The following is a 15,783-nucleotide window of genomic DNA, read 5'->3' as shown; positions in this document are numbered from 1 at the left end:
ATTCTATCATGAAGCTGCATGCTTTAAAAAATCCCACTCAAACTGTGATGTTTGAATCACTGCCTCTGTCCATTATTATCCATTCCTGGCTCAGCAAACAGGTAAAATTCAAAGGCTTATTTTCTATTTTGTGAACAGGAAGCTGAACATCAGGTACTCTACTGCTCAGCTTTGAATAAAAACATTCAGCTCATTTCCATTTGCCTGTGAAAAGTTCATTATCTCATCCTCTATGCTATCATCACTGATAACTGCCAGGTCCAATTAAACCATCAGCATGCTGCAGTTTTCTGTCTGGCTGCCATCTCTGTGGAACAGACGGTCAAGTACATCCTGCAGCGTCGCTTAGTGTTTGGCACAAACCTCCCAAATCCCTCAGCAGACCACCTCCACTCACTGTGAGTGGAAGCATAATCCTGAAACTGAGTGGACGTCTCAGTGTGTCTTGCTCTTTTGTAGGTCGGAAAACATCTCACTACTGATTCATAAATATTTTTCCATGTGTGAAAGCTTTCTTGGCAACATAGTGGCAGACCTATGCATTGTTGTTGAACTATGTCCAGTATGTGAGCCTGTAAATATTTGAGCAGGCCGTTCCCTCATTATTTCATCTCAGATTAAGCCGATAAAAGATCTGGAGTTGATTCAAACTGTTGAACTTTTCACTGTAACTTTCAATATGAGGTCCAAAGAGATATCAATGCAACTGACTGCTTGACTTCTACGGAGGTGCATGGAGGCAACATTTAGCAAACGTGTGCTGGGCCTGACTGTTGTGTGTGTGATGTGATCAGTATGCTGCTGATTTGCATAAGCAAAAATGATGTAAATAGAAAACGCTGCTCCTAATGAATAGAAAACAGGAACTACATGAGACTGTGGGGTCTCTGAGTAGTATACTTAACAGCCACGGTGTAGGACTGATCCTGCACAGGTCCTTCATCACGACAGCAGTCAGGCTGTACCATACCCAGACAGGAGAAATACTGTTTAAAAATGCATGTATATTGTTATCATTCCCACTGCGCTTTATGCACATATAAAAAAGTAAAATCTTGGTGTATTTTACTGTATGTAGTAACCATGTGTGCACAGTACAGTATTGTGGCTATTTTGTTTACTATTTCTCTTATTTATTTTTTTCTATTTTTGTTTTTTTTCTATTATGTCTCTAATTTACCTTTCTTCCTGTCCCTTGTGCTGCTGTAACAAGGAAATTTCTCCAGTGTGGGATTAAATAAAGTCTATATCTCTGTAAAAACACGGAAGCAGACAGCACACAGTGATGAGGTCTGTTACTTTTCTTGAAACTCATAGCTTTATTTCATTCCAGCAGTAAATCCAAATGATGCAAGTTTATCACACAGCTGCCATGGCAAGGTGAGAGAGGGTCTGATGTTCTCTTCTCTCAGACTGATCCAACTAATGGCAATCACACTCAGCCTGGCTGTCAATCACAAAAAACAAACCTTTAGTTCTATGGCAGCCATTGTGGTGTGTTAACGCTATGCGACTTATGAAAATTCAATTAAATACAACAACAGAAGAGTAGTGATAGCAGCTAAAATGTTTAACTCAATTAAAACGGTCAAACATTAGTATTTAGTAGTGTCCTCTATAGTCTTCTTTTTTACATTTGTTCATTGATAGAATTCAAAGCCTGACATTTAAATAAGTTTAAACTTATGCCTCTGACTTGGCCACTGAAGAATTCAATGCAAAGGAAACAAAAAAAAAAAACAAGTCTTTTTCAACAAATCTACAAAATATAAAATTGCATCTTTCTGTGTCGTTCTGGCTGTAGCCAGTCACTGCATGTTGGCATTTTGGATCATTTCAGTCAGCTTTTTTTGCTACATTTAGTGCAAGACCTTCAGTTTCTACAAACCCCATCTTGTGTTTTTTCAGAAACTGTTTAGAGCAGATTAAAAAATATAAATAAATAAAAACATAAATACATCTAATGGCTCCTAAACAAGCTGTCTGGACAGTTTCATGAGCAAACCCTTTGTGCTGGGACGACTTAATGAATAAAAACATATCTGTGATGCTTCACCTCAGAATGATTGCTTTTTTACGACATACATGTGAGCATTTCAGAGTCTGTGATATGTCTGTGGGCTAAACGTTCACATGTGTCATCGTGTGCAGCGTGCATGCTGCTCTCTGGATAGGCTTAACGCCTTTTTATAATCTCACTTTGAGCCACTTCCAGTCAAAATCTTCTAAAGCTGATCACATTATGTGGAAAACATTGTGTGGTTTCATGTATAAACTTTGCAGAGAACCCTGATCAATATGTGTCTGTGTATGGTCAATCAGAGTGCATGATGGGAGAAAGTGACCTGACTCATCAGACAGATTCATAGCACTCCAGAGCTGTTTGTCATCTCACTGCTGTTAACTATAAACCTGCGACACACCAGCAGGATGAGAAGCCCCGCAGTACAGTTGTCCCATCAGGTTAGAACAAGTCGAGTAAGCCAAGCCAGGCTGCTGGGTCCGAGTCCAGACCGGTTCGGGTTAAGCGTCCTTTACTAGTAAGAGTTTGGAAAGGAAGTGAGGCTGTACAACAAACATGTTGTGAGATGGACAGCCATGGACAAGACAGGCGAAGTAAGGGGAATTTGTAAAATGTAAACTAATTAGAGGGAAAACAAAAAGGGGCAAAAATGGCAATTAAGGTCAGATTAAAGGAAGGGAGGTGGAGGAGTGGTGACGGTGATAAAGAGGAGAGGAAGATTTCAGTACTCCTCGTGTTCTCCTCGTGCTCCTTCATCAATTTCATCATCTTCTGGTGGTGCAAATCCCTCCTGGAAAAGATAAGATCAGTGTTTCAGGCTTTACCAGCTGCAGGTCATCTTTCATAAGTTTTTTGCTACATTTGTTCATAATCTCAGTATTTTTTAAAGATTTCCTCCTTGCACCAATACGTTAAAGCACATAGCTGTTCACTCAGATGTCTCTGTACCTCACTGAGGTGCTTTATTGCTTTACTGACAGGCTGATTTCTAATTTTGTGGTAATCTAACCAGATTTAGGTAAAGGCTGCAAAATGCTGTGATGGATTACAGAAAGTAGTAAAATGCAGCCATATCAAATAATAATCACGAGATACGTACGGCAGGTTCTCAGTACCAGCTGGAATATGGGATTTTCCTCGTAATATTACAAACACACTTTAAATAAATGTATAATTCATTTTTGAATCTTTCTGACATGGGTCTTGTACCATGGAAAGTACAACCATCACCCACCTCCACTCCCTCGCTGGTCTCCACTCATAATGCACCTAACAAAGAGTACCAGAGTACTCTTGAGTTTGTCCCAGCACCTCACCCCTCCTGCCTCACACTTGCTAGCTTTGGGGAGTGCTTGAAAAGCACTCACAGAGAACACAGAAGGTCTGTGATTTTATGCATCTTGTGGTTTAATTAGAGTCATTTTTGGAAGCAGTGACAAGCTGTCCTCTCTTGTGTCTTACTATTATTATGTCATAGAAGCAGCTATAGTTTCAGATGTGTCAAAGGTCTATGCTCAGCCACTGTTAGCATCGTACCACATGCCTGAATCCAAATGAACCGTGTCACAGTGATCAAAGGTAAACAAACTGGACTTTGCTCATGGCTCAGATCAGCCTAAAATGTTTAAAATTCCATAATCAGGAATTCAAGGAATTATAACTGGCTCATTACCTGAAAACATGTGCATGACTGCAAGCAGTGTGGAGCATGTAACTCTGAATGCAGGCTGGTGAACATTTGACTATTCAAATGTTCACCAGCCTGCAGATGACATAAATATGTGATGCCTTCGGTAAAGTCAGGGGATAAGGAATTAATCTGAATACTGTGGGAAATAAATGTTCTAACAACCAACAAACATATCGTCTGATTTCTTGTAATATCTCAAGAAATTTTATGAAAGCCTGAGACCAGTCCACCCCCCCAAATTCCTGGTCTGTGCTGTAATTGCTGAATGTAAGTACACATTTTGGCCTGTATTTACCTCTGTAGCATACAGGACGTCCATGATTTTGCTCAAAACTGGGTTGTTTTCTTTCTCCTGGCAGATTAGTTCAATGTCTCTCAGCTTCCCAAAGTAGAAGTCCCTCTCCTTCTCCAGCCCGTCTACGGTCACCTTCAGATCGAGCAACTATGACCAGAAACAACCGTGGGAAAAAAACTATGAGGGAGGCAGCTGAAACAACAATGTTGTTCAACAATAAAAACAAAGAAATAGAAGACACAAAAGAGAAGAAATTATATCATAACATGCTCACAAAGCTGCAGCGTTTTAAGGAAAAAAGCTACATATAAATTTTGTGTACTAATGTCCACAGTCAACTAACAGGATGTGAAGATTTGTTGAGCTGGTCACATCAGAACCTTTTCAGTGTTTTCAGCCTGACTTGTGTGAGTCAGAAAAACATTCCAAAGTTAAATTGTTGTACCACTCTTGCATTTTTCCCACCGACACAGTCCTGGTACAGAAACAAGGAACCAGCTCCAAGACTGGTTCCACTGCCAAAAAGGTGGCAGCACAAAATTTCTATGTCCAAAGATGAAACTATTGACATGTGTAGCTATGAGAGGGACACTGCAGAGTGACTTAAGAGATTTCCATCCAAAAGTACTCCTGGGTCTGTTAGTGACTCTGTGTCACAGAGCAGATCAGCAGAAATGTGGGCTGGTTCTTAAGGAGTAGTAATCAGAATCCAGCACCAGTACTCACACTGAAAAAAGAAATCTGGGAAGCTTCCAAACCACTACCAACTTCATTAATGCTGAAGGGTTTGAGTAATTATGCAGTTTTGATGTGAGAGCTGCACAGGACCTCTGTTACAGGGTTTTCTTGAAAAGTTATCAGGGCAGCGGTACCTGCTGGTTGAGCTCTATGAGCTCAGCGTCTCCTCCATTACGTGTCACAGGAGGGTTCCTGCGGGCTGATGCTATCTGCCTCTGCGGGGTGGGGACACTCTTTGGTGCTGTGGGAGATGTTCTCATGGGGCCTATATGAAAGAAGCACATGTTTACATATCTATACATCTATTTAGTTGGTCAGCCCCTAAGTATGTCTGAGTATTTACAGCAAAATCCTTCTTGATGTAAGTTTACTAATCAAGAGCTATTTTGATAATATCTTATTTGCTAAAAAATACGATAAGATCCTTTTAATTCCCCAGAAAGTTCTATTTTTACAAAACATCACATCTCTTAATGGCTCAATCCAGAGTGGTGTTTGTTCAGTAAATCTCATGAGAGCACTGAACACATACCATGCTAATTCACAACATTGACTGAGTAAACCAAAGAAAAGGAAACAGTACACATTTTTATTTTAGCGTGTGGACACCACAAACTGCCATGAAACTATATTGTGCATGCATCAGTGAAACAGCATGACTAGCTAATGTGTTTCCTGTTTCACCTGGTAATTGGTTCTTTGTGGGCAGGGCTGGGACATAATCCTCCCATTTGTATTCAGGATACTTTAAAGGCCACATGATGTTCCACTTTGAGGTATATTACTGTCAGTTAGTACGCCTCTGTTTTTAATGCTGTGACTCACTACAAAATACCAAACCTCAGAGAACACGGGCTGCGCAGCTCTGATGTTTAACAGCTTTGAATCAGAATTCAAGTCCATACACTCACCTGCCACTTCATTAGGTATACCAGTTCAACTGCTCATTAATGCTAAAAAATAATGAGCCAATCATATGGAAGCAACTCAGTGCATTTAGGCATGTAGACTTCATCTACTGAAGTTTAAATTGAGATCCAAAGTGATGAAGAAAGATGATCTAAGTGACTTTGAACGTGACATGTTTGTTGGTGGCCAATGGGCTGTTATACCATTTTAGAACTACACATTTCAGAAACTGATCTACTGGAATTTTCCCGCACAACAATCTCTAGAGTTTACAGGAACTGGCCTTAAAAAAGGGCAAATACCGAGTCAGTGGCACTTCTCTGGATGAAAAGGCAGTGTTGATGTCCGATGTCACAGTGGAGAGAATGCCTAGTCATAGAACCTCGAGTCTACAGCAGCAGCAGAAGACCGCACTGGGTACCACTGCTGTCAGCTAAGAATAGGAAACAGAGCCTATTCACAGGACAATAACTTTACGAAAGCAGCATTTTTCAAAGATTGGAAAAATACTGCATTCAAGAAGCTTGACCTACAGTCTTAAATATTTCCTTAAAGTTTTTCATATTATTAATGCTGTACATGCAGAAGAAATACTAAAATTGTAATATGAGAGTCGAACTTAACTCATTCACTGCCAGCCATTTTCAAACGTATGCTTTCAATTGACGTCTATAGACGTCAATGGCAGTGAATGAGTTAATAGGAAGGCGCTGGCAGACAGATAATTAGAGCCCCTAGTGCTGCCCACAACCAGCCAGGATCGAGCACTCCATAAACTGAGTAACACACTGCACACACACATGCTGCATGGAGGGGATGTTACCTGAGCGAGTGGGTCTTTTAGGTTTATGATGAATAGGTTTACCTGGGTTAGAGGTGGGGATGTGGTAGCATGAAGATGTGAGAGAAGTAAAATGAAGGGTTTAGGTTCACGCACAGCTGACTATGTCGTGTTGTACCTGGATTAGGTGGAGGCGGCGTTCCTTCCTGGCCCTGCCGTGTGAGCAGAGGGTCGTATTCTTTCCCGTCATAGTTGGCATCAAAAAACTTCTTAAACCACTGAAGGAACTCAAAATTGTCCTGGAACTTCCCCTTCACCAATTTCTCCACCGGGATGATCTGAAATGTTTTTAAATAGCAGGAGAAAAACATTCTTGAAATGTCATAAAGGGGAATCTTGGGATTAGATACTCCAATAACTGTCATTTTGGGGTAACAGCAGCCATCTTTAAGATGATCTGCATGTTATCACCTTGCTTCCTTCTGTCAAGGTAAATGATCCTTAAAAAAAAAAAAAATCACATTCGTAATAATAGAATGACAACTTTAAAGACAACTTTATCTACAGTACAGTTAAAAACAATTTAGACTGTGCCACAGTACTTTAACTGTACTGACTTAAATAGTAAACAGAGTGGTTCTTATATACAACGTCACTCAAGCTGTTTTAGCTATGGTTTTTCTACTTAAACATTCGTACTCTGATGGATGCCTCTAAGAGCTTAGGGTTAGTCCAAGTTTGTGCAAGGTTATTTGGCATGTAGGCTAGAGCAGCAAGGGATGAGCCACTAATATAAACTACTTATAACTAATATAAAAGTACAGATATGACACCTCGGATAATAAGAACAAACAGCAGTTGGTTTCCCTGTTCCCACCTTGTCAACGGTCATTCTCTTGAACGCAGCCTGTAAGACCTTGAAATTGTGGATGTATTCATGTTCCAGTTTTGCGTTGAACTTGACTTTCTTCAGTAATATGCAGCCTGGAAACAGCATGTCCATGAACTGGCAGTAAGCTGCGCCTGAAAAAACAGAACAGGAGCACAAAGTCAAGAAAAACATTTATTTTAATTTGAAGCTTTTTCTCGAGAAGTGTGTGTTTACCTGTACACAGCTGCTCAATCTTTGTGTAGGTGAGCTGCAGAGAGTCGTTCACCCACGCCAACATGTCATGGCGACTCAGGTTCTCTATGGTCATAGAGGTGGAGTAGACATTCACCGCCATCCTCCTGCTAGGCACCCACAAACACGCAAGCACATGTAAAGATATTAACATCAGTGTAACATCTGAAGGCTCCAGACAATCTTTTTTCACTGACACATAAGTCTGATTAATCTATGAAAATGTGTTTATATCTATATAAAGTAAAAGTAAGCGACTCCACATAATGAAGAATATGTGTATCCAGGAGCGTGGCAAAAAGGAGCGTATTAAATGACAGAGAATTCATGATCTTTTTTATTTTATTTACCATCCATCCATCCATCCATCCATCTTCATCCGCTTTATCCGGAGCCGGGTCGCGGGGGCACCAGCCTAAGCAAAGAGGCCCAGACCTCCCTCTCCCCAGCCACCTCCTCCAGCTCATCCGGGGGAACACCAAGGCGTTCCCAGGCCAGCCGAGAGATATAATCTCTCCAGCGTGTCCTGGGTCTGCCCCGGGGCCTCCTCCCGGTGGGACATGCCTGGAACACCTCACCCAGGAGGCGCCCAGGGGGCATCCTTGTCAGATGCCCGAACCACCTCAGCTGGCTCCTTTCGATGTGGAGCAGCAGCTGCTCTACTCTGAGCCCCTCCCGGATGGCCGAACTTCTCACCCTATCTCTAAGGGAGAGGCCAGCCACCCTTCGGAGGAAGCTCATTTCCGCCGCTTGTATCCGCGATCTCGTTCTTTCGGTCACTACCCACAGCTCGTGGCCATATGTGAGGGTAGGGACGTAGATCGACCGGTAAATTGAGAGCTTCGCTTTTACACTCAGCTCCCTCTTCACCACGACGGACCGGTGCAGCGTCCGCATTACTGCAGCCGCAGCCCCAATCCGTCTGTCGATCTCCGGCTCCCTTCTCCCATCACTCGCGAACAAGACCCCGAGATACTTGAACTCCTCCACTTGGGGCAGGAACTCATCCCCGACCCGGAGTGGGCACTCCACCCTTTTCCGGCTGAGAACCATGGCCTCAGATTTGGAGGTGCTGATCCTCATTCCCGCTGCTTCACACTCGGCTGCGAACCGTTCCAGTGCGAGCTGGAGGCCCTCACCCGATGAAGCCAACAGAACCACATCATCTGCAAAAATCAGAGATGAGATTCTGAGGCCACCGAAGCGAAAGCCCTCCGCCACTTGGCTGCGCCTAGAAATCCTGTCCATAAAAATTATGAACAGAACCGGAGACAAAGGGCAGCCCTGGCGGAGCCCATCACCCACCAGGAACGAGTCCGACTTATTGCCGGCAATGCGAACCAAGCTCTTGCAACGGTTGTATAGGGATCGAATGGCCCGTAGCAATGGGCCAGACACCCCATACTCCCGCAACACCTCCCACAGGACACCCCGAGGGACACGGTCGAATGCCTTCTCCAAGTCCACAAAACACATGTAGACTGGTTGGGCAAACTCCCATGCACCCTCAAGTATCCTGGAGAGGATAAAGAGCTGGTCCAGTGTTCCGTGACCAGGACGAAAACCGCATTGTTCCTCCTGTATCCGAGGTTCGACTAGCGGACGAACTCTCCTTTCCAGCACCCTGGCATAGACTTTCCCAGGGAGGCTGAGGAGTGTGATCCCCCTGTAGTTGGAACACACCCTCCGGTCCCCCTTCTTAAAGATGGGGACCACCACCCCGGTTTATTTACCTTTTTTTTTAAATCACCATTTGGTAATTTTGAATAACCTATTACATCTTTATCTTCATGTTTTATTACGTTTATTTAAGTTTGCATGCTTTGTAATAAAACATATGGGAACACACATTTACTCACCTGTGCTGGGTGTGTGTTGGAGCGTACTGCTGAGAACTGGGTTGTGCTTGACCACTTATACAAAGACCTAGAGACAGAAACCGGAATCATGTTCAGTATCAGCCCGGTTACAGTTTATACTTCACATAAGGTAATCATCTACTCAAAAGTGCTAATTTAACTGTCTGGGGACAGGTTTACATAAGTAAGTTTTAGAATTATGTTGAAACACTGAAATTGACCAAGTCACAATGATTTAACCCTTTAAAGAAAATTCAAAACCAACAAAATATAGCAACATTAAGGTCTTTAGTTCAAGCTGACCAAATATGAAATACGTGATGTGATTAAATCTGTGTGCTGATTTCTACTAAAACACTGAGAAATTCAAACTGGCTGACTTCTTGCTGAGTTTAGGGCACAGCTCCTAGATCCGTTTTTTTACATCTTCGGATATTTGAGGTGTTTACATAATTTCATAAACATATGTGAAACACTGTGGTGTGGCTACTTTATTAAAATGCTGTAAGTGAAGCTACATTTTGCACCCCAAACATGGCAGACTCAGTACTGACGTAAATATGTGGAAATTTCTGAGGTCTCAAACAAATAATCAGTGAAATTTCAATAAGAACATCTTAAACAATAAAAACTAAACATAAAGTAGAGTAAACTCTTAATAGAAACTGACTGAAACCAAACTGAATGCAAAACAAGAAAATACATAAACTGCAAACCATAAAAATAGGTCATGGAGGTTTACCCCTCGCCAGGGTTACAGAGGGACATGCCACAGAAAACCTGAGGCCGGGCCTCTAATCTCTGCCCAGTTAATCCTGTTAGCCCAGGTTCAACATGCTGTGCCCATCGCAGTTCAGACCGCCTGTAGGTGCGTCAGACAAACATAAAAACCAACCCAGCAGGGACGCATCACACTGACAGGTGAGATAAGGAAAAATCCAACAATACCACAGCATTTCCTGTGAGCTGATGTCCTCCAAAATAAACACAATACAGGATGTTGTGCTGAACAATCACTTCCTGACTGCAGGAAATACTGCCAAATATTCCAGTATTTCAGTGTCTGAACACAGAGTCCTCACATAAAATACTACAGTTCAACTACTCTGTGAACTCCAAGCAGTTAAATAATGAAGTCTGCTCTATGACTTTTTCAACCACCCATGATGCAAAGCTGACAGTTATTCAAACAACTTTCAGGTCAATGCGACTGTTCAGGCAAATTATTCAAGAGTGACACGGTACTACAACAACTCACAACTGTATTTATTTCTTATCAGCACAGCAAAAATAACACCCAAGCTGGCCACAAGTTTCAGGTCATATAAGGACACGGATTGTCATGGATTTTCAACTTAGTAGGTTTTTAGAACCTTTTTTCTGGATCAGACTGGTAGGTGATGACAACGTGCAGTGATGTGAAAAAGAAAGTTTTCTCAGGAGTCTGTGCAGTCCTGTGAAAAACTAAATACACTCAGTGATTCAATAGTCTGTAGGACTACTTTAAGCACTTGAAGTAGCTGTTTTCTGTCTGACTTTATCAGTCTCTTACATTGCTGTAGAGGTATTCTGGCCAAGTCTTCTTTACAACATTGCTTTGGTACATTGAGGTTTGTAGGCATTCATCTATACGCAGTTCTCTTAGATCCAACCACAGCATTTCAATCAGGTTTGCGTGTGGACTTTGATCCACTGATTGATTCTTTTCAATCAGTGATTCTTTTCTTTTTAAGCCAAGCAAATTTATAATATATTTCTACCTAATCCATCCTTAATTCCAGGGAAGATACTAACTACGCTACTTTTGTTCTTACATTAAACTTATGCTGTGTCACTGCTAATACAGCAAAATGCTGCTGTTGTTGGCACCTTGTTTCAGTAGATTCACACTTCAGATTAGGTAATGTGTCATCAATGACAGTAGTTCATTGGAAAAGAAGGAAAGAAAATTATCTTCATTTACTAACACGTATAAATGCTGCTACTTGCAAGCTACAAGCATTAATAACACATTGTTTCGATTTATTTTATACCACCAGAAATATCAATATCACAAGTTTTTTTAAACTATGGTGACATAACCTTGAGCCGTTGTCACACATCCCTAATACACAGGTACTATATATTCAGGATATAAGGTGTGGAAATGAAGGCAACATAAAACAAATATCCAGAAATTTCCAGAGAAATGTCCAAGTCAAACCAAAAAAAAAATAATAATCTGACAACTCCCTTCTATTATAATTCTAATTTCAAACACCATCCACACATAACAGCCAACTGTTTCTGGAATTATTTCACTTGTTGAAGTCAAATATAAATTTGGGTCTTCTTTTAAATGTTATTAGCATTTTATGTTGATAGGAACACACTTTGATAACCTTCAGATTAAATGAAAAACCATCAAAATGTGAGTACAGACTGAATGATAAATAAAGTGATGTAACATTATTCAGCTCCTGATTGTGTTTTGCTTTGTGTAATGTTAGTTTTAGAGACTCTCTACAATATAGACAAAAGAAATATGTTCATAAAAAGTGTAACCGGACCAATGAATTTGACCCAGCAGCACTGAAACACTGTAATATAATAATAAATAATAATTTTAGAAGATAATTTTAATCAAAGCTCTGCAACTGAACAGTCTTCATTATTGAACATGATAGCTGCTCATGATCACGATGACAAACAAACCACATCAATAATTATAAAAGACACTTGTTTTTCAGAGTAAAAATAACATGGGAAATTCAGAAATTACTGTCAAAAAAGATAACAGATTGAACATGTTAGTATACTAATCAATGACCCTTTTTCATCCAGCAACAAGCCCTAATAATCAACAACAAATAAAATAAAAAACAACAACTATAATTTACAGATTTTTAAAAAGGCAATTTTTGAGTCTTAAAAAAAATTGGTTCTATAATACCTTTCATACATGTGACAAGATCTCCAACACTACTGACTGAAATGCAGCCCAAACGTGACAGAGCCTCCACCATGTTGTACAGATGGCTGTAGACACTCCTTGTTGTACCTCTCTCCTCATTCTCTTTTGTAAATATTGATGATGATTTGAAACACAAATTCCTAATTTGGACTCATCACTACATGCGACCTACTGACACTAATTTTCGGTCCTGTTCTTGTGTAAGTTGGGATATCTCAGCATTTTCTCTCAGGTCCTGTGTTAGGTCTTTACTGTATTTTTTCCTGTTTCTTAAAAATGCTGTTCATCTGCTGTAGATAATTTTATAGGCCTATCACTTCTACTTTATCTTCCACTAATCAACTGTACTCTGATTTTCCTTTTAAAAAGCACACTGTGCACACCATGGTGAGATATGTCAAGTTTTAAGCAAGGGAATCACCTTGCTGGTTCAAAAATACTATTTATGCATATGTTATATTTGGTACTTTACACAGCTCCAACTAAAGACATGATGTGTGCCAGTAAAAACTTGCTTGGTTTGTCCTGATACATTTTCAGATTTATTGTAAAAAATCGTTGGCTGACACAGCTGTCCTCTCTTTTTTTTTTTTTTTATTAATAGAACTCATACATTTAATTTAAAGCTTAAATTAGCAAATATTTTTCTATTATACATTTATAGGGTTAATTATGAAGCTACTAATAAATCATGCTGATAGATTGACCTATAAAGTGATAGTATTTTTCTTTTTTTTGGTAAAGTCTGACGTACTGTCGGGAAATAAACAAGAGTAAATAAATAAATAACAGAGAATACAATTTACTAATTAAAAGAAGATGTACTAGTTAAAATTGACTGAAAAAACTTCAGACTTACAGGACACTTCTGCTTAGTTTGAAATAATATCATATTGGAGCGGTTATAAAGAGCTCTTTGTCAAAAGGTTTTTAATCAGATAAGGGGCTCAATCTGATAAAAACTGTATTTCTTTATCAGCAGAGGTAATTTTGCATTTTATAGTTTGATCTAAGCAGGCTATGAAAAGTTTGGTAATGCAATAGTTTATAAACCATGGTTTGTTGGACAGTTAAGGGCTGAACTTCGTTCACGGCTCGGTGTTTTGACAGTTGACGTTACAGTCGTTTCAGCGCTGCTCAGACCGATCAGCTAGCTCCCGGCTAACTACTCGCCCCCCGCAGGTTGTGGTGGGGTTCCGTGGGTGTTTGGCTACTGTTGTTTTAAATAAGCAGTTTTTCCAGCTTATTTTATTTCCCTACACTTGTATCCGCTAACTTTAACACACCCGAGCGTAACTGAAAACGCGACTTTTACAGGCTAACGTTACCCCCCTCTGGAGGCCTTTTCGATAATACATACGCACCTTACCAGCCAACGACTGGCTGTCACCTACGGGACGATTGGAGTCTTTTTCCCGTGATAAAGTGGTTTAGACAGCACGGACTGGGCCGTGCGGAGGGCCGTTTTTAATAAAGTTCTTGTTACTCACTGAAGCTACCGCCGTCTCTCTCTCCGCCGTCCCGCTGCTTCTGCTGATGGGCTTTCCGTTGCTATAACCCCGACTGTCGCCCAAGCAAGTTGCGCGAGATTGCGACCCACTAAGCCACCGGCAATGCGCATGCGCGATCCAGTGTCTACATTTTTACAGGAGTTTCAGTGAAACTGTGTCCACTGAGCGGCCATGATGGAGACGGACTCTAGCAGCGTGACTGCGACACAGTATTTTTTTCTGGAAGAAGCGCTCACTGTGGCATTTAAACATTGTATTCACCCTGTTGAACTACAGTCTAAGTGGGTCTGAACTATGTAAACACATAAGAATTTTAGTTCGAGGATAAGAGAGATCAATTTAAACCTTATGCCTATTAAACTGACTTCTTAGAAAGAGCTGGATAGGATAGAAACTATAAGATGTTAATTTCGTTCTGATTCATCCTGTACATGCCCAATTCAGTTACTCTATCACATGTGAAAAATTAGCACCTTTTGACAAACACAGACAATTTAAGAAAAAAAGTAACAGACCTCTCTGTGTTGAATCATATCTGTTATTAATCTCTGTCTCTCTTCCACAGCATGTCTTTATCCTGTTTTCCTTCAGATGGCCGCCTCTCCCTGAGCCTGGTTCGGCTGGAGGTTTCTTCCTGTTAAAAGGGAGTTTTTCCTTCCCACTGTCGCCAAAGTGCTTGGTCATAGGGGGTCATATGATTGTTGGGTTTTTCTCTGTATCTACTGTACAATATAAAGCGCCTTGAGGTGGCTTTTGTTGTGATTTGGAGCTATATAAATAAAATTGAATTGAATTGAAATTGAATTGAATAGTCGAAAGAAGGTCTTCACAAAGAATTAACAAAATACCTGATGAGTACGATGAGGGTTGCAGATGCATTTTATTGACTATGACCATGTGAGGTAAGCCAATAGGAATTGATAGAGGATAAGGTAGGGAAAAGTTAGAAATTTGTGATGGTGGCCATTTAAAATATAGTATAGCAGAAATACTAACATTTTTTGTGATTAAAATTACAGGTAAAAGAACTGGCATATCAGCTTGCAGTGAAACATGGATGTAAATATCCAAAGTCATTGGACAAATCCTTGAGGACTGGGCCAGAAAGTTTCTCAGTAGGAAGTATAGTGGAAATAAATCAGGATGGATGCAAGAAACAGAGTTCCTCATCTATAGTTGAAGCACTTTGCAAACCACACCAAAGTCAGCCGTAAAGAAAGTGATTCTTCCCATGGATAACCACAGTTCACACCTGCCAAATGCAGCCATTGACTTCTGCAAGAGCAATGGAATTGCGATGCTTACATTCCCCCAGAAGCTTGGGTTAAGTGCCTGACCTGTACTCTGTGGGCTCGTGAGGCCTGCACTCAAAGGATGCCATACATCTGTCATCACTGTGATTCTGATAGTGATTAAAAACTTGACACAAACACATACAGTGCAGTTGATGAAGCTGGTGCACAACTACATTTTTTCAGCTTCATTATAATGTTCAGATATTAGCTGTAGCTACATCAGTTCTTATAAGTGCATTCAGGTGTAGAATAAAAAAGATTACATGATTACATAACCCAGACCATGGGGTTGATTGTCACATTTCTCTCTTTGTGTTTGAGACCATACCATGCAATTAGTAACTGCGTTGCAGAAAAAAATAGCTCTACTATTTCATAGAGACATGTAAAAACTTTGCATTGCATTTTGAATCCACTACCTTAAAAGAGCTCAAAGCTACAGCCAAAAATGTCAGGAATGTTACAACTATCCCCGGTCTCCCCTACTTCAAGGGTAGTTTTCCATCTAAAAATCTCTGTTTTCTGCATTATCCGCTTGCTTATTACCCACCAGTCTACTGTTATGTACAGCCCTGTCGGCCTCTGTTTTGTTGTTGTTATCTTTTT

Source organism: Rhamphochromis longiceps, linkage group LG15 (genome assembly GCF_057381845.1).
Source record: "Rhamphochromis longiceps isolate RC_006_pf linkage group LG15, R_longiceps_female_GT1.1, whole genome shotgun sequence".
Lineage (NCBI taxonomy): Eukaryota > Metazoa > Chordata > Actinopteri > Cichliformes > Cichlidae > Rhamphochromis > Rhamphochromis longiceps.
Note: the sequence above shows the minus strand (reverse complement) of the source record.